At 43.6% G+C, this 25,717-nt stretch overlaps 1 long non-coding RNA gene across 2 annotated transcripts; it reads right to left on the bottom strand.

Moving 5' to 3' along the window:
• LOC113898274 lies at nucleotides 1-25,466 on the bottom strand. Of its 2 annotated transcripts, none has more exons than XR_003512598.1 (3): nucleotides 24,441-25,466; nucleotides 19,393-19,518; nucleotides 1-397 (listed from the first exon to the last, which is right to left on the bottom strand). It is a non-coding gene; the product is annotated as an uncharacterized LOC113898274 (long non-coding RNA). The 2 variants fall into 2 exon arrangements; XR_003512597.1 differs by lacking the exon at nucleotides 1-397 and adding an exon at nucleotides 16,491-18,444.
• Between the last annotated feature and the right edge of the window lie 251 nt (nucleotides 25,467-25,717).

The raw sequence follows: 25,717 nt of genomic DNA on the forward strand, positions 1-25,717 counted from the left end.
GACAGGGAAGCCTGCCATACTGCAGTCCATGTGGTCGCAATTAGTTGGACATGATTGAGCTACTGAACTGCACAGGGTGGCTGCCCATACTCCTAGTCAAAACTAGTTTTCTTTTGCTTAAGCTTTTGGTGTCATATCCAAGAACCCATTGCCAAATCCAAGGGCATGAAGATTTTTCTCCTCTTTTCTTCTAAGGGTTTTCTAATTTATATCTTACGTTGTAAAGTCTTTTGTCCACTATGAGTCAATTCTTGAATGGTGTAGGTAATGGCGAAACTTCATTCTTTTGGTTGTGACTCTCCAAGTTGTCCCAGCTGTTGAAGAGGGCTGAGAGACTTTTGTGAGGCAATAATACATTGTGTCACGTAAATGTCCTTTGATCCAGGGCCCAGGGAAACTGAAGAGAGATCAGGACAACGGGCTGTAAGATTCTGAGGGTACAAGCTTACCAGAGAGTGCACGGTGGTTGCCATAATGCATTAAAGAAACAAATTCCTTTCCTTCTCAGTGGGAATGGCTTCAGCTGACACCGAAGGGGGACATGAAGGTGCGGGCAGCAAGGAAGGGCTGGTGGCTTTGGGGCAAAAGGTTAAACAATGTGGAGGCCGCAGTTTCAGCCTGAAGCCACCAGGGGGCACAAAGTGGGAGCACCTTAAATGGCTACCATGATGCAGGTTGTCCAGAGGGTCATCTCCTGGAGGAAGAGAAGAGCTTAGAGCACATGGGTTTTAGCATTTCCATTGATGGACACTTGGAGCCAAAAACTATTTTTGTTACTTTTTGTTTATCCTCCCCCAAGATGGCATGGACTGGAAAAGCAAGAGTTACAATTAATCTCCCTTTCCAAAGTGCAGTTCAAAAAAGAACATTCTGTTTTTCAGGACCCCAGCTCTCTGTGAGAAATTCTATACTAGCATTCAAAATGAAGCCATGTTTGCCAAAATGTAAATTTCTTTTAATGGCTAATTTTTTTTTAAGTGACTGCTTATGTTTGCAGCAGAGAAAATAAGAGAAAAAGAGGTATAATTTATCTAAAAAATAGCAGTTCTATTTTGGGGAAGGGATGTTACAGAGAACCAATGTAATTCTGTAATGTTAATCTATTTCAAATTTTTCAAATGTCAAAAATGCAGTTTACATTTACTGCCACAAATTCAGTGAACATTTTTCATTATGCACTAAGCAGAAAATTTGAAATTAAATGTTCAGCAATGTTCAAACAAATGAAGAAATCCCCTCCCCCAGGCTATCCTTTGACATAACTAGGACAATCCAATATAATAACCCTCTAAAAGGATTAATTCTGCCTAAAACCAGCTCCTGAAAAAAACCACATGGCACTTTCTGAAACATTCTTGATAATGTGAACACCGTTATTACATTTACAACCCAGGAGCCTGGTGCTGACTCTGTCTTGGAACATTCTATGATAATGCAGAACAAGGGAGTCTTCACAATCAGAGTCACAGGAAAACCTAAATAATAATTAAAATATACAAAATAAAAGCAATAAGGTTGCATTTTGCTTCTTTAAATTAATAAGATATTTTAAACATACTCGCTGCTGGCAGTGTTGGAGCAAAAATGGCTCACATGTACACTGCTGATGGCAATGCAAATCAGCAGTGCCAGGCAAAGCCATTCAAAATCTTTATCTGATTCAGTGATTGGCATCATTCATCGGAAGAACAATGTTTTACACCTGCTTAATGCAAACTTATTATAAGAACGTTTGTAAGCTTGGAAGCCTCCTAAATATCTAGTGAAGATGGTTGATGATTAGGTAAAACGTGAGGTACCCACTCAATAGGGGGATTCCCTCATTGCTTAGTTGGTAAAGAATCTGCTTGCAATGCAGGAGACCCGGGTTCAATTTCTAGGTCAGGAAGATCCTCTGGAGAAGGAAATGGCAACCCACTCCACTATTCTCGCCTGGAGAATCCCATGGACAGAGGAGCCTAACAGGCTACAGTCCATGGGATCACAAGAGTCGGACATGACTTAGCGACTAAAGCACCCACCTCATGAAAGGCAGAGGGCATCAGAAGGCAAACACACTGAAACCATACTCACAGAAAACTAGTCAATCTAATCACACTAGGACCACAGCCTTGTCTAACTCAATGAAACTAAGCCATGCCCACGGGGCAACCCAAGACAGGCGGGTCATGGTGGAGAGATCTGACAGAATGTGGTCCACTGGAGAAGGGAATGGCAAACCATTTCAGTATTCTTGCCTTGAGAACCCCATGAACAGTATGAAAAGGCAAAATGATAGGATACTGAAAGAGAAACTCCCCAGGTCAGTAGGTGCCTAATATGCTACTGGAAATCAGTGGAGAAATAACTCCAGAAAGAATGAAGGGATGAAGCCAAAGCAAAAACAATACTCAGTTGTGGATGTGACTGGTGATGGAAGCAAGGTCCAATGCTGTAAAGAGCAATATTGCATAGGAACCTGGAAGGTCAGGTCCATGAATCAAGGCAAACTGGAAGGGGTCAAACAGGAGATGGCAAGAGTGAATGTCGACATTCTAGGAATCAGCAAACTGAAATGGACTGGAATGGGTGAATTTAACTCAGATGACCATTATATCTACTACTGCGGGCAGGAATCCCTCAGAAGAAATGGAGTAGCCATCATGGTCAACAAAAGAGTCCAAAATGCAGTACTTGGATGCAATCTCAAAAAGGACAGAATGATCTCTGTTCGTTTCCAAGGCAAACCATTCAATATCACAGTAATCCAAGTCTATGCCCCAACCAGTAACGCTGAAGAAGCTGAAGTTGAATGGTTCTATGAAGACCTATAAGACCTTTTAGAACTAACACCCAAAAAAGATGTCGTTTTCATTATAGGGGACTGGAATGCAAAAGTAGGAAGTCAAGAAACACCTGGAGTAACAGGCAAATTTGGCCTTGGAATTCAGAATGAAGCAGGGCAAAGACTAATAGAGTTTTTCCAAGAAAATGCACTGGTCATAACACACACCCTCTTCCAACAACACAAGAGAAGACTCTATACATGGACATCACCAGATGGTCAACAATGAAATCAGATTGATTATATTCTTTGCAGCCAAAGATGGAGAAGCTCTATACAGTCAACAAAAACAAGACGGGGAGCTGACTGTGGCTCAGACCATGAACTGCTTATTGCCAAACTCAGACTTAAATTGAAGAAAGTAGGGAAAACCACTAGACCATTCAGGTATGACCTAAATCAAATCCCTTATGATTATACAGTGGAAGTGAGAAATAGATTTAAGGGCCTAGATCTGATAGATAAGAGTACCTGATGAGCTATGGAATGAGGTTCGTGACATTGTACAGGAGACAGGGATCAAGACCATCCCCATGGAAAAGAAATGCAAAAAAGCAAAATGGCTGTCTGGGGAGGCCTTACAAATAGCTGTGAAAAGAAGAGAAGCGAAAAGCAAAGGAGAAAAGGAAAGATATAAACATCTGAATGCAGAGTTCCAAAGAATAGCATTAAGAGATAAGAAAGCCTTCTTCAGCGATCAATGCAAAGAAATAGAGGAAAACAACAGAATGGGAAAGATAGGGATCTCTTCAAGAAAATTAGAGATACCAAAGGAACATTTCATGCAAAGATGGGCTCAATAAAGGACAGAAATGGTATGGACCTAACAGAAGCAGAAGATATTAAGAAGAGATGGCAAGAATACACAGAAGAACTGTACAAAAAAGATCTTCACGACCCAGATAATCACGATGGTATGATCACTGACCTAGAGCCAGATATCCTGGAATGTGAAGTCAAGTGGGCCTTAGACAGCTCACTACGAACAAAGCTAGTGGAGGTGGTGGAATTCCAGTTGAACTATTCCAAATCCTGAAAGATGATGCTGTGAAAGTGCTGCACTCAATATGCCAGCAAATTTGGAAAACTCAGCAGTGGCCACAGGACTGGAAAAGGTCAGTTTTCATTCCAATCCCAAAGAAAGGCAATGCCAAAGAATGCTCAAACTACTGCACAATTGCACTCATCTCACATACTAGTAAAGTAATGCTCAAAATTCTCTAAGCCAGGCTTCAGCAATATGTGAACCGTGAACTTCCTGTTGTTCAAGCTGGTTTTAGAAAAGGCAGAGGAACCAGAGATCAAATTGCCAACATCCGCTGGATCATGGAAAAAGCAAGAGAGTTCCAGAAAAACATCTATTTCTGCTTTATTGACTATGTCAAAGTCTTTGACTGTGTGGATCACAATAAACTGTGGAAAATTCTGAAAGAGATGGGAATACCAGACCACCTGATCTGCCTCTTGAGAAATTTGTATGCAGGTCAGGAAGCAACAGTTAGAACTGGACATGGAACAACAGACTGGTTCCGAATAGGAAAAGGAGTTCATCAAAGCTGTATATTGTCACCCTGATAATTTAACTTATATGCAGAGTACATCATGAGAAACACTGGACTAGAAGAACACAAGCTGGAATCAAGATTGCTGGGAGAAATATCAATAACCTCAGATATTCAGATGACACCACCCTTATGGCAGAAAGTGAAGAGGAACTAAAAAGCCTCTTGATGAAAGTGAAAGTGGAGAGTGAAAAAGTTGGCTTAAAGCTCAGCATTCAGAAAACGAAGATCATGGCATCCGGTCCCATCACTTCATGGCAAATAGATGGGGAAACAGTGGAAACAGTGTCAGACTTTATTTTCCTGGGCTCCAAAATCACTACATATGGTGACCACAGCCATGAAATTAAAAGACGCTTACTCCTTGGAAGGAAAATTATGACCAACCTAGTTAACATATTCAAAAGCAGAGACATTATTTTGCCAACAAAGGTTCGTCTAGTCAAGGCTATGGTTTTTCCTGTAGTCATGTATGGTTGTGAGAGTTGGACTGTGAAGAAGGCTGAGTGCCAAAGAATTGATGCTTTTGAACTCTGGTGTTGGAGAAGACTCTTGGGAGTCCCTTGGACTGCAAGGAGACCCAACCAGTCCATTCTGAAGGAGATCAGCCCTGGGATTTCTTTGGAAGGAATGATGCTAAAGCTGAAACTCCAGTACTTTGGCCACTTCATGTGAAGAGTTGACTCATTGGAAAAGACTCTGATGCTGGGAGGAATTGGGGGCAGGAGGAGAAGGGGACGACAGAGGATGAGATGGCTGGATGGCATCACTGACTTGATGGACATGAGTCTGGGTGAACTCCGGGAGTTGGTGATGGACAGGGAGGCCTGGTGTGCTGCGATTCATGGGGTCGCAAAGAGTCAGACACGACTGAGCAACTGATCTGATCTGATCTGAATGAAAGGCACAGGTATATGCAAATGAGACAGTGTTAAGAGGCACAAGTAGCTCTGTTGAGGCAGGGAGAGGGGCAGAATTGTAAATGTAGTTTTTTTCTTCTGCTGTTGAAAGTTTCCTTAATGTTACCATAAATTTATTTGTTGGCTTAATAAATATGTTAAATAAATTGCAAGCAAAGTTCCTTACCTTTTGGTTATTTGTAAAAGGAGATACAGTCATGCATATGACTGTGTCATGCATCTCTTTTTTCTTAACCTTTTTATTTATGCTTGACTTGACTTGGCTAGATTGGTCTGTGATTTCTTCCACACAGTATTAAGTTACACCCACCCATTAGGCCCAAGGAAGGGCGGCGGGAATTCTCAGAGTATGAAGCCATTTGAAACTGCTTAAAGAGAAAGGCGGTAAGAACAGATTTCCAGAGGAAAGGTAGTAATCCTGAAACTATCCCAAGGAGGACAACCGAGAAAGGAAGCCAGGTCTGGCAGCAAGGCACAACTCCTGGGGTGTTGTTCACATGGTATTTTCTGTAAGGGGGTGTAGCCCCACAACATCCAGCCCCCTGGTAATTTGCAGTGCTGACTACCTACTTTTTGAAAAGTATTTATTTATTTGACTGCTCTGAGTCTTAGTTGCAGCATACTGGATCTAGTTCCCTAACCAAGGATCAAACCAGAGTCTCCTGCATTTGGAGTGCAGTCTTAACCACTGGACCATCAAAGAAGTCCCCCAATTACCTACTGATGCCCTACTGTAGTAGACATGGTTTTGTGCACCCAACAGCCATTCTTTATTTCTTCCTTGCAGAGTTCCTGGTAATGAACAACAGCACCATCTCAAGCTAGTTTAAGCTAAAAAGGAGTTTATTTATGGACTCAGGGAGCTCACAGAACCCCTAGGAGGGCTGGAAAACCAGGCTTGAAGACTATATAACCTGAAACAATACCCAAATTATACTACCAAACTGCTCCAATGGAGATCTGTGGCCACTGCCCACTATAACATGGATGTGATGCACGAGATGTTACCACTCAGCTGTTTCTAAAAACTGCACTGTCTACCTAAAAGTTTCCCCCATCTTCACTGGAAAAAAAGAAACTGCCTGGCCCCTAATTCCTGCCTTTGCTCAGTTCTAAATTCAAGTCTTGTGCAGGTGTATCTAGTTGGTGGAGTCCAGGTAACATACCTGTACCCAAGCTTTCCTGCCAATTGGGAAGGAGAGTTCTATTTCCATCTGGGACTCATAATGTGTGGAATTTCTCAAATATAAGGAGCCACCAATGTGACAAATGTCCACAAAATTTCACCCAACTTTGTTCAGTTGTCGATTTTACTCTTTGTGGCCACAAGGTTTAGGGAAGGCTGGCCTCATATCTTGATTAAGCCAGTTGTGGCGATGCCATTTTCCTTCATGGTAACTGGCCCAGAAAGGCACATGACCCAATTCTGACCAATGAAGCACAAAAAGGCATCTGCTGAGGGCCTTCCGAGAACGGTTTCTTAGCTCTTAAAGAGAGACACAAGGACACAATAAGCCCTTTTTCTGCGGGGATCTGAACACTGGAACTGCGGCCACTGTACCGTGACTGGCACACTTAAAATGAGATAGCAGAAAGGTGGAATTCATCTGGGTCCTTGCTTAGCCTCTGACTCGACCAAGCCATCCTATCTCAGGATGACTTGCTGTGTGAAATAACCTTTCCTGTATTGTGTGAGCCAGGTGAGGCTCTCCGTGCAGCCCAAAGTATCCTGAGCGACCCACTCTGTCCACCGCTGCAAAGATTACTGAGAATGATCAGGATCATAAGACATGGCCATCTTCTTGGATTGGAGGAGCCTGAGGATGTATAGCGTAGATGAAGTGGACAGGGAACATATGGCCATGTTAGAAAAGTTCCTTCTGAGCAGCTTCCCCTTCTCAGAAGTGGACCCATCTGTCCCCTCACTGCAACAAAACCCTCTTGCTTCTTGTGAATTTCATTTCCTCCAGTATGTTCAGTAATTGGAGACACCCTGTCCTGCCACAGAAAAGGCTGAAGGAGTTCCTGAAGGTTCTTCCTGGTAGAAACTTCCTGTCACCACCCCCACTTCCATCCTCCACCCCCAACAGCCAGCGGCAGGCTCATGGCCTCTCCTCAGGCAATCAGATTCTTTCTCTCTAGACCTGACCTCTCCAACCAAATGCCTCAATGATGGAAAACAGTAGGCATTCATTCATTCCAGAAAACTCTCCCTCCAGCTGTATTATCTGGCCAGGACTGCTGAGTCCTTCCCGCTGCCTCGTTGCCCTAAACTGCCCTGGAGGAATATCTGTTCTGTTTCAGAAACCACAGAGTTCCCGGGAAACAGAGATTTCAAAACTACCCAAGTTGCCCAGCCAGAGACATTCCAGTGTGAAAGCTTATACTCTTGAAGAACTTCCAAATTAAAACGTTATGAAAAGTCAGTTCTACAATGCCATCTTTTCCTCTAAGGATTGCTTCAGTGAATTTATACTGAGATGTTCTTTATACATGAAAACAATCCTATTTCTTCTTCTTCTGGCCCTCCACCCCCAAATTGGGAGTTTAAATTATGAAATAAAAAGGTTGATATAAACAAGCTGCTAAAATTAAACTCATCACGAAGTTTACACATGAAGAACTGGTTCATGAAGCATTTCTGTTTATAAATTTCAGGGAATATTGGTATCCTGGATCTTTGCTTGTTGGGAACTTGAGGATAATTATTTGAAATATTTTAAAAAGTATTTCACTTCCCGGAACTGTAATGAGTACCATGTGACATCCAAGGGCAAGAGAAATAAATACTGAGGATGTGGAGGAAAAAGAAAACCATTTTATCTCTTCATGTGGAACATTTTTGCTTACATAAAAATTTTTTAATTGTGGTATAAGCACATAGTATCCTAACCATTTTAAGTGTATAATTTAGCAGAATTTTTTAAAAATCAGCCAATTTAATGCTGGAGTTTATCAAATATATTCTTATACAACTTGCTAACATGAGCAGTTGTTAATTTTCTGATAAAATTAGCCTTCTTTCGTCTGCTCTCTGAGGAAATGTTAGTAATAAAGTTTAATACTGAGACCGCACTCCGTGATGACCTCTGTTCTATTTTTGAACTCTGAAACAAATGAAAATGATCCAAGAAATAAAGAGAAACACATTCATGAGCAAAGCCACTTAACTTCTCATTTTAACCTCCAGCTAGTTAAAAATACTAGATAATGTTCAGTGGGTCTTGCTGTAGTCAAAAGGAATTGTATACTATTAAATTTTTAAACTTCTATTTTGTAAAATTTCCAACATATACAAAGTGAACAGAAAATGAGCTCCCATGTACCCAACCTCCAGCTTGGTACCATTTAATATTAAACAGCTGTTAATATTCTGCCATCTTTGTTTCATCTGTTTTTCCACTGCCCACATACATACTTAATTAAAATTATTATCATTCATTCTTTTAGGTAATTTCTACACACTAAAATATACAATTTTTCACTGTACAATTGTGGCAAATGAATACTCACACATAATCTACATCCCTATCACAATATGGAATATTTTCATCTCCCCAGAAAGTTCCTTGTATCTCCTGTTACTCATCCCCCATTCAGAGACAAGCCACTGTTTTTATTTTTTAACTTGTGATTATTTTTGCCTGCTCTAGAGCTTCACATAAATGAAACGATACTCCTTTGGATCTGCCTTCTATTATTCAGCATACTATTTGTGAGACTCATCCATTTTGCTGAGTAATTCCTTCTTGTTTATTGCTGTATGGTATCCCATTGTGAGAACACTGGCTCTTACAGTGGAAGAACCACTGTTAGATGGTATCTTACTATCTGGGTGATGGACAGTGAGTTGCCTCCATCTTCTGCTTGCTTGCTTCACTTCAGTTGTGTCCAATCCTTTGCCCCTGCAGACAGTAGCCCCCCAGGCTCCTCTGGCCATGGGATTCTCCAGGCAAGAATACTGGAGTGGGTTGTCATTTCCTACTCCAGGGGATCTTCCCAACCCAGGGATCGAACCCACATCTCTTGCATCTTCTACATTGGCAAGCAGGTTCTTTACCACTAGCACCACCTGGGAAGCCAGCTTTCAGCTATTGTAAAAAAAAAAAAAAAAAAAAAGCTGCTATGAACAGTCTCGAACAACTGTTTTGTTTGTGTGTGTGTTTTCATTTCTCTTAGATAAATACCTAGGAATGAAATCGCTAAGTCCAAGTATAACTCGATATTAGTGGTATGATACTGTCAAGCCGTTTTCCAAAATGGTTGTACCATTTTAAAGTCCTACATATATCAACTTCCAGATGTTCAAGCTGGTTTTAGAAAAGGCAGAGGAACCAGAGATCAAATTACCAACATCCGCTGGATCATGGAAAAAGCAAGAGAGCTCCAGAAAAACATCTACTTCTGTTTTATTGACTGTGCCAAAGCCTTTGACTGTGTGGATCACAATAAACTGTGGAAAATTCTTCAAGAGATGGGAATACCAGACCACCTGACCTGCCCCTTGAGAAATCTGTATGCAGGTCAGGAAGCAACAGTTAGAACTGGACACGGAACAACAGACTGGTTCCAAATAGGAAAAGGAGTACATCAAGGCTGTATATTGTCACCCTGCTTATTTAACTTATATGCAGAGTACATCATGAGCAACACTGGGCTGGAAGAAGCACAAGCTGGAATCAAGATTGCCGGGAGAAAAATCAATAACCTCAGATATGTAGATGACACCACCCTTATGGCAGAAAGTGAAGAGGAACTAAACAGCCTCTTGATGAAAGTGAAAGTGGAGAGTGAAAAAGTTGGCTTAAAGCTCAACATTCAGAAAACGAAGATCATGGCATCTGATCCCATCACTTCATGGGAAATAGATGGGAAAACAGTGGAAACAGTGTCAGACTTTATTTTCCTGGGCTCCAAAATCACTACAGATGGTGACCACAGCCATGAAATTAAAAGACACTTACTCCTTGGAAGAAAAGTTATGACCAACCAGATAACATATTCAAAAGCAGAGACATTATTTTGCCAACAAAGGTCCGTCTAGTCAAGGCTATGGTTTTTCCTGTGGTCATGTATGGATGCGAGAGTTGGACTGTGAAGAAAGCTGAGTGCCAAAGAATTGATGCTTTTGAACTCTGGTGTTGGAGAAGACTCTTGAGAGTCCCTTGGACTGCAAGGAGACCCAACCAGTCCATTCTGAAGGAGATCAGTCCTGGGTGTTCTTTGGAAGGAATGATGCTAAAACTGAAACTCCAGTACTTGGCTACCTCAAGGGAAGAGTTGACTCATTGGAAAAGACTCTGATGCTGGGAGGGATTGGGGGGCAGGAGGAGAAGGGGACGACAGAGGATGAGATGGCTGGATGGCATCACTGACTCGATGGACGTGAGTCTGAGTGAACTCTGGGAGTTGGTGATGGACAGGGAGGCCTGGCGTGCTGCAGTTCATGGGGTCGCAAAGAGTCGGACATGACTGAGCGACTGAACTGAACTAAACTGAACTGATATATCCGACTACATACAGCAACATATGAGAATTCCAGTTACTCTATATTCTCATTAACATTTAGCTTTATAAATCTTTTAAATTTTAGCCATTCTGATGGATATATGATAGCATCCTATACCAAACTCTGCATCTGACTCTTTAACCCAGCAAGACTGTGGATTTTTGCTGCCTCTAAGCTGTCCAGAGGTTGGGAAGTTATCAAAAGCAAAAAGCTGCTGCAAAAGCAAATCTCATCCGGGTAGATTGTTGTCTAGTTTCTCTCAGTTTTTGGTTATTCTTTGGTGTTTTCTAATAGTCATTTTTATTAAAAATTTCCCCAAATTTGGGAAGGTTTGCCCAACCAAAATACTCTGTTACTATTAGCTATTATTTTAAAATATATTAAAAATACTGGAAATTATTTCTTGAGAAACTAAAAATTAACCCAGATGTTCATAACGAACCTAGCTATACATATTGAAAAGTAAAGCACAGTGTGGGCCTCAATACCAAAAATGGCACAGAATGAATACACACACACACACACACACACACATACATATCTATACACATAATGGGCTTCCCAGGTGGTGCTAGTTGTAAAAAACCCACCTGCCAAAGCAGGAGATGTAAGAGATACAGATTCCATCCTGGGTTGGGAAGATCCCCTGGAGGAGGGCATAGCAACCCACTCCAGTATTCTTGCCTGGAAAATCCCATAGACAGAGAAGCCTGGCAGGCTTCAGTCCATAGGGTTGCAAAGAGTGGAACATTACTGAAGTGACTTAGCACACACACATACACATACACCCCTCGCCCCCACGCACATGTATCTCCATCCACAAGGTGTTGTCCCTTGATGATTGCTGTTGACAGTTCTGCCCTGACTGACAACTGATGTAGGACAAAGCAGTCCAGGGCAGGTGGGTCATGCCCATCTACCTCTTGAGTGTTAGCAGTGAGTCCTCCACAGGTAGTCCCTTGGCATAACTAGCCAACCACCAGGCTTATAGCCTCAATTATGGGACAATAACAATCAGAGAGATGTGCGTGGAAGTGGGACAGTAGAGTGGTAATGAGCAGACACTGTATACTGTCCAGAAACAAAGCAACTTCAGGCAGGGTGGGAAGAAGATTGCTTTTGAGGACATACAATTTCAAGCATGAAACCAGTTGTTTTTCTGGTTTACATTTGATGAAGGGATGAGGGAGGGAGGGTGACTAATAGGAAAAGAGGGAAGAAAAAGTGCTCCTATTACGTTCATGTCCAAATTCCCTGAAGTAACTTCTATTGTTATTCCCCTTTATCGATTAAGACAAGCATAGTGAGGTAACTGCTTAAGTGACTCCAACATGTTTCACGTATCATTAGGGCAACAGTAGTCAGTTTTTAGAAGTTGGCGCTCAAGTTGCTAAATCCTTTGCTTTTGATGGATGATGAAATGGTCACTAAAGGCATGCAAGACATATAAAGAAGGTGTCATTGTTTCAAAAGCTCTAGCTCTGCTTTGCACGCACAATCTGTTAATCAATCACCCTCTCGTCAGTTAATTAGAGTTTTAAGTGGGTTAAAAAGTCACTCTTAAAAAAATACAACCTATTCCTGGGTGGTGTATATATCCGTCATGCACATCAATGTATTAATTATTTTACTTGCGTGACTTTCCTCCTAATGGCTATCTGAGAGAGAAGTGTGTCATCTTTCTTTTTTCCCTTTGGAAAAGAAAGAGAGGCAGTTGTGAAGCCAGGGCACTTGGCAGGGGACTCTGGGGAAAGCAGGGCCTTTAGGCAGCAGAGAATATCATGGCTTCTGGAGGGCAGAAAGAGGAAAGATGTTAATTGTCAAGAAGATGTTAAAGACTCTTTTGCCTCTTTGAACTTTTCTGGGGTCTTTTTGGAGACAACCCTCATAAGTCTGATCACCACTGAAAACCCTGCATGCGATGCCAGCGTAGAGAATGAGTTCATCTCCGTCTGATTTATCTTTCTCATCCTCACTGGGTGGACTCTTGAAATGAATGGGCATTGTGCTTACAGACAGTTGATCCACAGGCTAAACTGAGGGCTCCTCCCTATCCTGTGGTTTCAAACCCATGTGGCATACGACGGTGGACACCAGAATGACTAACCCCAAAGAAAGCCATAGAGAGGTGGGGTGCAGTATCCAGTATGCAGACACTGAGGAAGCAGGCCTTGATTTTAAATACACTGTGAAACCTGTCCATTGTGTTCTCTTCTTTGCCTGTGTCCCCAGGAAACTCAGTTCAAACTCAAAAGTTCAAGAATTTCTGACATGTATTTCTGCATCCTAACTTTATCCTTGTCTATCTTACTATTCCACTTTTATTTTCCTTTTGTCCTCTCTCTGTTTGTTCTTAGTTTGATATATTGTGCATTTGTATAAAGTTGACTCAATTCCTTTGGGGAGTAAGGTGGGGGAAATAAATAAATAAGGCCTCTTTAGATTGTCTTTTAATAGCCAGAGTGCACATCATTATTTGGCAAGAAGAGTTAGAGCTGTTTGTTGTCCTTTGTCAAATGAGTTATTGAGCAAGGCATGAGTCTTGCTTTTAAGTAGGAAAACAGTTTTTGTATGTGCCCATCTCAAAGCCAAGTCTTTTTCTTCTTTTTGATTCCTTCCTGTTGAGACCCAATTGCTTACTAGCCTTTCTGGAAAAAAAAAAAAAAATCTTACTTAATATCTCTCTCCAAGCTTATGAAGGGTCAACTAGGTTTTCTCTAACTTAATGGAAGTTGAAATTAGAGAAAAATTTTAAAATTTGCAGAAGCATTGTCCTTCAGTTTAAAACAATGAAAGCTTTGTTCTGAAAGTGATTCAGTTTAAAAGTGGGCTTACATGGTAGGCTGTGGAATTCCTACTGTCTCTGGCTCAAACAATTAGCACAGATAACTCCCAAGATTGGTTTTTAGGCACAAGTATCTTCTTAATGTCCTTAATAAAATATTTCTGGCCCACCACTAACCAACATATATCTATCATCTTAACTACTTTCAAGATACTATTCACAGCACCCAGGGGATTGCCTCTGGTGAAGGAAATAGTGACCCACTCCAGTGTTCTTGCCTAGGAAATCCCAAGGACAGAGGAGCCAAGTGGGCTACAGTCCATGGGGTCACAAAGGGTCCAACATGACTTGGTGACTGAACCAAGGAATTGCAGAGATAAATAACCCCAGTTCTTGCCCTCTGAGACCCTATGACATGGGGGCTGGGAGATAGTTATGTGTGGGGGAATAGAAAGATAAGTAAATCCATATATTGCTGGACAAAATGAGAGCGGTGCCATGATGAAGAACATGCATTGTGAATGTAGGAGATGGTCTGCTTTGGCAAGCAAGATGGGTGCTGGCTTCATGGAAGATGGGAGGGGGTTGTGGGGAACAGTGAGAAGAACCAGTGAGGCCCACTGAGACCCACCATATGGATCCTGGAACTCAGGCTCAAGGCTTTTGTCCTCAGTTTTGCAGTAAGGGGGATGGGATGTGGGTACGAAAGAATTTACAGCTGGAGAATATGAGAGCAAGGACATTTTAATCTCATTTTATTTAGATACCACATACCTCCAGATTAGATTTTGTGGTGGCTTAGGACAAAAACATAAAACTTTTTTAAAAAAAGAAGTAGAATGAAAAGCACAAGTCCCAACTCACACTCCAGCAAACTGATACCAAGCCAGCCTGTTCTTGACCTACCATGGCCTTGTTTGGATTCAACAAATTACCTTCATAACTTGAATCATGGAGAGAAGTAACCAGAAGTCAGACGACACGTATGGGAGGGCAGTTCCCCGTAGCTCAACATCCTGACATTTTAACCTGTCTGCTCTCATTTCAGCTACCTGGGTTCACCTCCGAGAATAGTGCAGACACTGTAATAGTATTGTTACACAGTAAGCTTCCTTTGACTTTACCAAATTTCCCCCCTAACTTGCAACTTTCCTGACATGACCGAATTCCCCATCAGGAATGGCCCTCTAATTAAACTGCTTCCTTCACTGCTCCAGCCCCTGAAGCTAGGGAAACAATATGTTTCTAATTTCTCTTTGGGGTTCTTATTCTCAAGTCAACCCTTCTGCTCTAGTCATATTATTGATGTGGCATTTTATGTCCCCAAAATACCTTGTGGCCTTTCTAGAAAATAATACCTCTATTAACAAAAAGGATGGTTCCAATGGCATTTCCTTGGCAGACATTTTATTAGTAGAGGGAAAAATGAAATCGGGGGAGAAGAGGAGGTAAGGTATACGAAATAAGGCCAGGAAGGTTAGTAGCAAGAAATCATTAAATATGACTGAAAATGCTGTCACTTATATGAGAATGTATGTGTCTAGGAGTCTCGGGTCGGAGAAGGACATGGCAACCCACTCCAGTGTTCTTGCCTGGAGAATCCCAGGGACAGAGGAGCCTGATGGGCTGCCGTCTATGGGGTCACACAAAGTCGGACACGACTGAAGCGATGTAGCAGCAGCAGGAGTCTTGGGGTTAAAGTAGACAAGACATGGACAGATGGGGAAAGATGGGAAGGAGGTGGGGCTGTCTTTAGGGAGGGAATGAACACGAGAGGCTGGCAAAGAGGCCCAGGTTCCCCGTCTCACTGACTCTCAGGGCCAGGCCCCATCCTGCTGGACCTCCCAAGCTGGAGGAAGCAGAGGACTCTCAGGTTCTGGCTCACTATCCAGGGTTCCCTAAAGGCCACCCTATCACCACCAGGCCTGGGACAATTCCAGGAGCACCTACTAACCCAGGACCATTGTCCTGAGAATGAATGGACATCTCCTCCCCTATCTACAGAGACCTGAAATCCTGTTAAAGAGAGAGACAGCTTTTCATTCCAGTTAATGACAGAAGTCTTGAAATGAAAGATTGGCAGGGTAGCACTTTCTGTGAAAAGACTGATTACCTTAACCTTCACTATAGCCAAAAGCTGTTACAGGGAACTGGACATTGACCAGAGGTGAGCTATGGAGAAGGAGAGAGAGAGAGAGAAAAAAAAAAGCTTGTTAAGTGGAGACTCTGTGATAGAAGATGGACCTGGAAGGCATCTTGACTTTGGGGAGTCACCCTGTTACCCTCAGTGGGCCCAAGACAGCATATGCTGTGCCCGGGTTTGGCCTAGGGGAGAAGTGCCGGGTCACACAAACTTTCTCTTCTTGGTTACGTAAATTCACCCACTTATTGCAGGTATCAACGTTTCCAGTAGGCCCTTCATCCTCTTCAGTCATCTGATGGCAGATTGCACAGTTACAGCATACGTGACTGTGCTGGTCCAGGTACCACAGCCCCAGGGCCCCCCAGCTCATCTCTTCACTTTGGTTTTGCCAAAGAAGAAGCAAATGCACTTGGCCTGCAGGTTGATTTCAAATTTCTTCGTCATTTTCCTGAGAGAGGCACCGTAACCAGTTCCCTGTTTGCAGATGACATGAAATTTCTGGGTGCATTCAGCCCTGCCTCCACAAGCTGCCCCCTAGCCCAGAGAGGAAACGACCCCCTTTATTGTAATGTCAACCAATAAATGTATAGATTGACTTCATCTCCAGGAAATTTGATAACTGAGGTAACATAATATCTGGGCTTCCCTGGTGGGTCAGCCAGTAAAGAATCTGCCTGCAATACAGGAGACCCAAGTTCAATCCCTGGGTTGGGAAAATCCCCTGGAGAAGAAGAATCCCATGGACAGAAGACCCTGGCAGTCCACGCAGTCACAAAGAGTCAGACATGGCTGAGCAACTAACATAAACTCTCTGTTCCTAGGAATTCAGCTTTTTTAGATATTCCCCTTTTTTTCCTGGCCCCACTGTGCCTCCTGACCAGGAACTGAACCCAGGCCACAACAGTAAAAGCACCGAGTCCTAACAATTAGACCATCAGGGAAGTTCCCAAAATTGCTATTTTTAAAAATGACTTGTTGGTCAAATCAGAGAGTGGTATTTCAGTCACTGAAACATTGATAAACAGACTCAGAAAAAGCAGAAACCGGGCACAGGCCTGGATCCAGCACTGCATGGGGAAGGGCCAGGGTCTGGGTGAGAATTCTCAGGGAGGAATCCTACCACTTCTGCTTCATTAGCGAAGGACACTTTTGTCCTCTACACACTAGGATCCTCCCTCAGAAAAGAGTTGTTTGCTTTACAGAAAATCTCATCGACTGTCAGCACATCCTCTGAGGCGGGTATCCTCCTCCTGGTTAGGCAGCGGTCAAGGCCCTGCCCCAAGCCACACCACCACTAAGTACAAAGCGGAGGCTGAGGCGGGCCTGTGAGACTATGGAATCACGGTTCACACCATGGGGACCGCCCCCATTTGTGCCAGGGCCTGAAGAAGCAGCATGCTGTCTAGGGGGTGGGGGGTGGGGGGTCTACCCCTGTACTCCACCTCCAAGACGCTAAAGGCACAGGCAGAGAGAGGGTCAAGCTTGCTTCTGAAACACCTTTTTGCCCCCCACTCCAAGCCAGGAGAGCTGCCAGGGCCCCAGTGTGGCCCCCAACTTGCTGCTGTGGGTGGTAGCTTGGCCAGGGCCCTGGGGAGAGAGTGGCAGGGATTCAGGGGGGTCTGTGATGATGGAGAGTCATCACATCCACAGGGAGGGGCCACGGGTCTACAAATAGGCTGAGAAAGAACACAGCAGGAATTCATAGGGAACTGAGACCAGTAAAACACCAAACCAGCCTGACCACAGCTTAGGGATCACAGAGAGTGTACACACACATGAACCAGCACGAGGCCAGGGGCCCGTCTCACTCCCAACTGTCATGAGATCTTAAAAGAACTCTGCTGCCACCCGTCCTTCTAAGAGAGGAGCAGAGAACAGGGATAGGGGTGGGAGCTTGACAGATTGAGCAACATGGAGACACGTCGCCCTAAAGAGAGTGTAGTAATCATTGCATCAAAGTCTAAACTGATTAGACTCAATCTGGCTTCTCTTCACCACCGTCCAGTGGGTAGGGGCCTCACCAGGACCACGACAGATATTAAGTTGCACTCGTGAGCTCTGTGAGCCCATCAGAAGTCCTGCTCCTCACTGCAGTCATGCCTAGGCTACACTTGGCAACCTCGTCTCATTTATTCTCCATAAAGTACATCACGAGTTTCTCCTAGAGGAGATCTGGTGCCCACCTGGGATTCTGTGTGGGCTGTCAGGCCTTCCGGGGCGCCAGAGCCCTGCCGTCTTCAGGATCGGGGTGGATGCAGGGCTCTCTCAGGGTCCTAATGCTCCCGTCTTATCAAGTTATATGTTTAACACATCTTGAGGCACCAGGGCCCAGTGTGTCCCTCTCTACTTGGGTTTCCAGAGCGTGAGGGTAGAGGGTGTAGAGAGCTCTGGCTGGGCTGCTAGGCAGGTAGTTGTAGGAGGCCCAAATCACCAAGAATTCCAGGCCTGAGGGGGTTCATCTATGCCAACGTTGCCACTTGAACAAACCAGGAAACTGAGGCTGACCTCATCGTAAGGCCCAGACTGAGCCCCAGCGTGGGGCTCTCTGTCCTTGGCAGTCCTCCCCTGGGGTCCAGGGAGGGCATGTGAGGAGGCCACATAGGAAGGACTAGTGGAACTGACCTGCTCACCTTCTGTTCTCCTTCAGGCCAGCCTGCAGCATGAGACGCATTTATAGTTCTAGTTTGCTCTTCTCGCCTTCCTAAAGAAAATTTTAAATGAACTTCACAGTGTTAATTAACCTTCCCACTGTTCGGCGTCACCCTGGTCCCTGTGCTCTGTACTCCCCCAGCAACAAATCACACTGTTTGCCTATTGATTGGCTATAAATCAAACATTTTACAGCCAATTAAATCATACCAGTGTGACTAGGTCATCTTTGCAAAGTCAGCATTTTGGACGAGCAGGGTTGTTTCTTCTCCTCTACCAGTTTCAGAGATGGGTAGAGTTCTCCGTGTGGGGAATGGGGGATGTTGACCTTGGAGCTGAACAGTGTTTGAGGGTCCAAGCTAAATTTAGTTGGACTCTCCCGGTTGGTTGTTATTCCAGCAACTAAATGTGGGCTTGCCCAGCTGTATTTCAAGCTGAGACCCAATTTCCCTCTGTTTGGTTTTGTTGTATTCTACAGGACTTTGGTTTAGTTACCAAAAATATAAAGGGTTTTCTTGTGAGCTTTGAAGTAAGTTCAACCAGAGAGAATGAGAACCGTGTGGTACTGACGTGGAGTCATATGATCTGAAGGGACTTGTCTAGCTAGTGTAGAACATTTTTTGACCCCCCTCCCAAGTTAATTGTCTGAGACCAGGCAAGAGGGAAGAGCATGATTGCTAATTTGCACATGCAGAAAGCTTACTATTTTTGTATGTCAACTATACCTCAACAAAACTGAAATTAAAAAAAGAAAGAAGACTTATTATCAAGAAGCTCTTCCAAAATTTTCAAAACCCTGTGCCTAAGTACTAAACCATATACACAATATGCTACCATCTGTGTAAGAAAATAGAAAATATACATTTGCATATGCAAATACGATTTCTGGAAGCATTCACAAGGAACTGGCAATGCTAGTTGTGTCTGGAGAGAAAAACTGGAGGACTGTAGACCAGAAGGGTCACGTTAGAATTTTTTCCCGTGTGCACAGGTTACTTACAGTTTTTATGCTTAAAAATGTATTATTTGGCCAATGCATTCTGTATCCATACATGTGACATCACTGCTTCGTGATTCCATTATTGCCAGAGCAGTTTGTAACACAGCACCTTCCAATTTGGAAACTCTGGGAAAGAGCAAGCAAAAAGCCACAACTGTTTGAGCAAGTATGTGTGTGTGAGTTCATATGGTGCACACACACAGTGACATACATCATATTTTTTTTCACATAATTCCACAGTGTAGGTTTTAAAAACTGAGTACTGAATGAAAAGGCTGGAAACAAATATGCCCACATTGTTAATAGTAATTAATTCTGCATAATGGAAATACGGGTCACTGCTATTTTCTTCTCTATATTTGTGGGCACTAAAAAATATCAACCCAAAGTTTCTACTTAAACGTAGATCTTGACCCTGTGTTAAAAAGCAGTGTCTTAAGTACAGGAAGATGGTAAAGGAATTCCCATGACCACAGTCTCCAAGTGCTAACATTCACTCTCTTATAAGAAGCATTGGAATTTCTTCTCATTTCACTTATTTGACAGCATTCAGGGATGACTCATATTTGTCCATGTCTTTTCCTTAGATCTGCTCATTTCAGTTCAACAAATGCTTATCGAATGAGTGTGATGGGCTGGGTGCTGGGGGATACGAACCACTGCCATTTCTCCCACCTTAAAAAAGAGAAAAGAAAGAAAATACTTTTCTGGACTCATCTTTCTCTCCAGCTCCATGCCTTCTACTCTCCTTTGCAGCTAAATTCTCTCCATCAGTTGTTTACACTCTGATTCCTCTCTTTTGAACCTCCTTCAGTCAACCCCCGCCCCACCCCCCTCCCACCACCACATTCTTGTCTGGTCACCTGTGACTTGACCCGGCCAAATCCAATGGATGGGTCTTATTCCTCAATGCCCTTAGCCCTGTTGTAGTAGCTCCTCTCCCTGGAAACACTCTGGGACACAGCTCACTCCTGCTTTGCCTCCTCCCTTGCCAACCACTCATTCATGCTCCTTTGCTGGTCAGTCTTCTTCTCCCCTGCTGTAAAGTGTGAGGGGCTCCAGGGCTCAGGCTCCAGCCCCCTTTTCTCCCTGCACTTTCTCCTATGTGATCTCATCCATTCTCACAATCAAAGTGCAACTGATCTGCTGAGAACTCACCCATGTATGTATTCGTCCTGGGTCACTTCCCTGAACTCCAGTATCTCATAGCCAACCACCTACTGGATATCTAAGCACTTGGGTATCTAAAGGCATCTCAAGATTAGCATGTCTAAAACTGAGCTCCTAAATTCCTACCCAAAACCACTCTCTTGAAGTCTTCCTCTCTCAGCAGCTCCATCCCCTTGCTTATGCCCCAAACCATGGTGCTATCCTTGCTTCTCTCTCTCTCTCAGTTAGTTAGTTAAGTCACTCAGTCGTGTCTGACTCTTTGTGACCCCATGGACTGCAGCATGCGAGGCTTCCCTGTCCTTCACTGTCTCCCAGATGTTCATCGAGTCAGTGATGCCATCCAACCATCTCATCCTCTGTCGTGTTCTCTCACATGCCACATCAAATCCACAAGTATATTATGTTGACTACACTTGCAAAATACATCCAGGATCCAACCTCTTCTCGTCTCCTCCACTGCCACCACTCTAGCCCAAAAGCCCAACACCTATTACTGCCATAACATCCTTAACGTTCTTCCAGCGTCTCCTTTCTCCTTTATCTGTCCATTATCAATACAGGAACAAGACCGGTTAATTTAAAACACAAGTCAGATAGTGTTACTTACTCCTCTAATCAAACTTCAGGAGCTTCCCATGTCACTTAGAATAAAGGTCAGAGTTCCTCCAAAAGTCTGCTGATGAGGCCTCATGTGATCTGCCAGTACCTCCTGTCTACCTCTCGTCATCTCCCTGAACTCATCTGCCACTGGCCCCCTTACTCATCCTGCCGCATTGACCTCCTTGCTATTCCTCTACACACAAGCGTGTTCCCACCTCGAGGCCTCTGCCCTCTCTGTTCCCTCTACCTGGATCACGCTTCCAGGAGTCAGAGTTCCCAGGCACCTCCTTAAGGTCTTATGCCCAATATTATGTCCTCACCAAGGCTTAGCTTGACTTACCCTGTTGAAAATGGCAACACCCAGTGTTCCCTTTCCCGTTCCATGTTTTTCCTCTTTAATACTATAGGATACTCTATTTTACTTATGTTTTTCACCATTAGTACTATCTACCTTTCACCATAAAACATAAACTACTCCAGGGCAGAGACATTTGAACATTTCTTACTCACTCCGTACCATCCATTAGTGTGGTAGGTGCTCAATAAATAATTGTGGAATGAGTGCTGTTGGCAGAAATATTTGGACTTGGTCTTGCAGGGACAAGTGGGGATCAGGATGAACCCAAAAGCCCATGTTCTCATTCTACACCTACATATTCGACTAATCACCTCTATTTAGAGGAGTTTTTTTATCCCCATCTCTGATCTTCAAATGCATATTCCCAGTGTCCAATTAATACATCTATGAGAAATTCAGAATGCACATATTCTGAGCTTATACTTCTTTTGTGTTTCTCATCTCAGAAGTAATAGGTCATTAGCTACCATCCGTCCAGCTATTCAGATAAGGAACAGTGATAAATTACACTTGTGTAAATGTGTGTTGAGCACTTATCTTGGGGCATCCGGGAGGCCATGCCCCAGTCACACAGGGCAGTGCACATAGTCCTTTCCTTCAAGAGGCCAAGTTTGGTGTAGTTATCACTGTGATGAAAAAATGTACAGGGTGCTATGGCTCATTTTTCCAAAGTAGAAATATCTAGTTTTTATGATTACTAAAATAATGTATGCTCATTATAAATAACTTGATTAAATAAATAAGTGAAATAAAAAAATAAAAGTCATCTTGAATCTCACATTTGAGAGAGAACTGTTGTTTAACAGTTTGGTGTATATTCCTCCAGACATTTTTCTATATGTATTTAAAGATAACTAACAGTAACTTCCGGAGAAGGCAATGGCACCCCACTCCAGTACTTTTGCCTAGAAAATCCCATGGGAGGAGGAGCCTGGTAGGCTGCAGTCCATGGGGTCGCTAGAGTCGGACACTACTGAGCGACTTCACTTTCACTTTTCACTTTCATGCATTGGAGAAGGAAATGGCAACCCACTCCAGTGTTCTTGCCTGGAGAACCCCAGGGACAGGGGAGCCTGGTGGGCTGCCATCTCTGGGGTCGCACAGAGTCAGACACGACTGAAGCGACTTAGCAGCAGCAGCAGCAACAGTAACTTCATATCATAAACTGAATATCATGCAATGTGATTTAAAGTTAACTCTTTTTAAACTCATAATCATCTGTCTGAGGTAGGTGCTATTATTATTCCCATTTCATAGATAAGGAAACTGAGATTTAAAGAAGTTAAACAAGATCCCATTGGTTGTCAGATGTCTATAGTCAACCCAGACTGAGTGATGGCTATAGTAACAGCATGTTTGATAGCTCAGTGTCTGACACTAACCAAGGTTTGTTTCTTGCTTATGCTAATGAGCCATGTCAACCACAGTTGGCTCGGCTCCCTGCTGTCTTCATCCCAGGACCCAGGCTGAAGCCAAAGGAGCACCTCTATGTGGTACTTAGCTGATCACTGGAATACAGAGAAAAGAGAACACAGATGAAGCCAATGACGGCTCTTAAAGCATCTACTCAGAAGACACACACCTCGATTTTGCTCTCATTTCATTGGCCAAAGCAGGTCACAGGACCAGCCTGGTATCAATGAACAGAAAAGAATAACCTTCCCCCGGGAAGGCTCAGAAAATATTTTTAACAATAACACAATCCACTGAAAGTACTAAGCTTAGATTTTAATCCAGTCTTCCCTTAGAGCTTAAATGTTCAACTACTAAGCACATATATACATATATATTATGTATATATATATATTTAAACCCTAATTCTAAGTACATTGCTGAGTGACCTCTTTTTATGTAGTCTATATTGGACAGTTTGTGCTATTTCTTCATATAGACTCAGTTTTCTTTTTTGAAGGTTGCAGAGTTTCACATGCAGTATCCCCCATTCTGCATGCTGAAATCCTCCTCATTCCTCAGGTCCACTCAGAGGCCTCACCCCTGGAATGAATCATTGCTTCTTCAGCTTTCTCATTGCATTTTATTTACACTTTTGCCACATATGTGCCTTGTCTTACAGTTACTTGTATACACATCTGCTTCCTTCACTAGATTTTGAGTACCTCGAAGCAGGAATCGTGTCTATCTAGAGATGAAGATTTTTATCTCTTTGTGCCTGGGCGTGCTTGGAGGAGATGAGATAATGTCTGTGGATTTTACAATATCATGGAATTATACTCTCTTTCATCTCCATCATTTCATTACCTATGCTGATTCTCCTCTGTCATTTAAATTCACTGACCTCTTCAGAATTCATGCAGAATTTGTTGGGTAAAGAGGTCTTCATATAGTTTGCCTTCTCGTACTTGTTAAAATTATAGCAGCAGTAACAACATTAGGGAAACAAAATGGCAAAGAGATATTAATACATCCCTGCTTATGCCTTAAAGGAAGAGTTTTGCAAGAGAAACACAAACCAAATATAATTGCTCAGAATTCATATCATCATCAAGGTTTCCCCTCCTCGCTCTACAGTTACTAACGAAGGACAGTTCATCTTGAAGAAAAGAGCCGTCGGAACAATGCTGGGGTGGAAGCCTGGAATAACGCTCAAGTGCTGGGAGCACTTGCTCATTATCTTAGAGAGGGTCTTGCCACAAGTACTCAAACATGCAGAATCCTGTCGGGGTTGAAAAGCTCCCTTTCTTGTGCCCAGAATGTTTATTTTTCAAGAGTGGCAAGTTAAAACGGATTCCCTAATCTGCATTGCAACTCTGGAGCACCAGACTTGGAAGGAAAACCCTTCCCTGACACAAAGGGCACGGCCATCTGGAAGAAAAGCCACCCTTTTAAGCAGATCAGCTGCAGGTCCCATAGCACTGGGTGGATTTGCCCGGAAACAGGCATCTCGCCATTATTAACTTACCCACTTATTAGCAGTAATCAGTGTGTCTTCTCCATCTAATCCTTACTGAGCACCTGTGTAAGTGGCATGGCATGGCCTCTCCCTGGGAGACCCAAAGGGAAAATGCTGCAAGCCTCTTGTCTACAGGAGGTGCTTTGGAAAAGCAGGAGTGAGCAGGGCTTAGAACAACCAAAACGGACACAATTTTTAGCTGCATGATGTGTACACAGGTAGATTGTCAAGTCCTGGCTGACAAGAGGTGCTCTCACGAGCCTCACCTCCTTCCTTGTGGCCTGACCCTCTGCCCGAGTTCCCCAGGGGCTTGGCCAGATTTCCGTTCTCACCCTGAAGTCTGATGAGGCTCCTCCTGCAGGGGGGTTGCCGGTGGGGGGCAGGGAGAGGGCGTGTTGGAACTGGAGTGTGAAACCAGCTCCCTGCCAGGCCCCAGGGGCCGTTATCACCACTCACCACGCCGCTTCCGTCATGTATCCTGTGCCAGCGCTGTGTCAGGCCCATCTTACATTTTTCAAAATGCCTTTAGCATCATTTCCTGAGCCTGAACATTTTGCTCGTGCTGCAAAACGGCGTCTAAGCTGAGAACCATTTTTGCAAGTCTCACGCTGGGTTATTGGGACCACAGACTTCCAGAGGCGGGAACAAACGCTTTTCTCTTATCAGCGGGTGTGAGTCGGACCAGCTTTCCGGTAAAACCCCAGCAATGTGCAAACCAGAGCCGGTTTGTGCGTTTTTATCTAAGTAGAAAGCTGCTCTTCCAGTTGAAAAAAAAATCATGTAAGAATTAAGCTCTCCCCGTCTCATTTAGTGTCAAATTATTTTCTGCAGCCATTCCTCCTTTCTCGAGGCTGAGAGGAAGCAGCTTGGAGGCGTGAGGAGTTTGGCTCAGGGCACAGGTAGTGGGTGTGTTGCTCTCTGCTTAGCCTCAGCGCGGGTCTCTGTAAATAATGCAGCCTGACAAGATTCCTCCTCTCCTTTAGCCTTGCTCCTAACCCTTTCAGCTCCGCTTGCTGACATCATCCTGGATGGATTTAAATAGCTAACTGTGCCACGTTCTCCTGGATACAGACCGCCCGATTGGCCACCTCCCCGGCTGGCCTCTACCTACGGAAAGGCAGAAGGTAGAGTTCTGGGGCCAATGGCTGCCGGAGCTTAACTGCTGCTGGAGTCCAATGGGTTTTCTGTCACTAAGAGGGGGAGAAAAGTGGAAGCACCAGAGGTCTGTCCTGTGCATGGCAATACTTGCATGCCCAGGCAATGATCTGTGTGTTCTGCTAATCTTA

The sequence above is a fragment of the Bos indicus x Bos taurus genome, chromosome 9 (genome assembly GCF_003369695.1).
Source record: "Bos indicus x Bos taurus breed Angus x Brahman F1 hybrid chromosome 9, Bos_hybrid_MaternalHap_v2.0, whole genome shotgun sequence".
Lineage (NCBI taxonomy): Eukaryota > Metazoa > Chordata > Mammalia > Artiodactyla > Bovidae > Bos > Bos indicus x Bos taurus.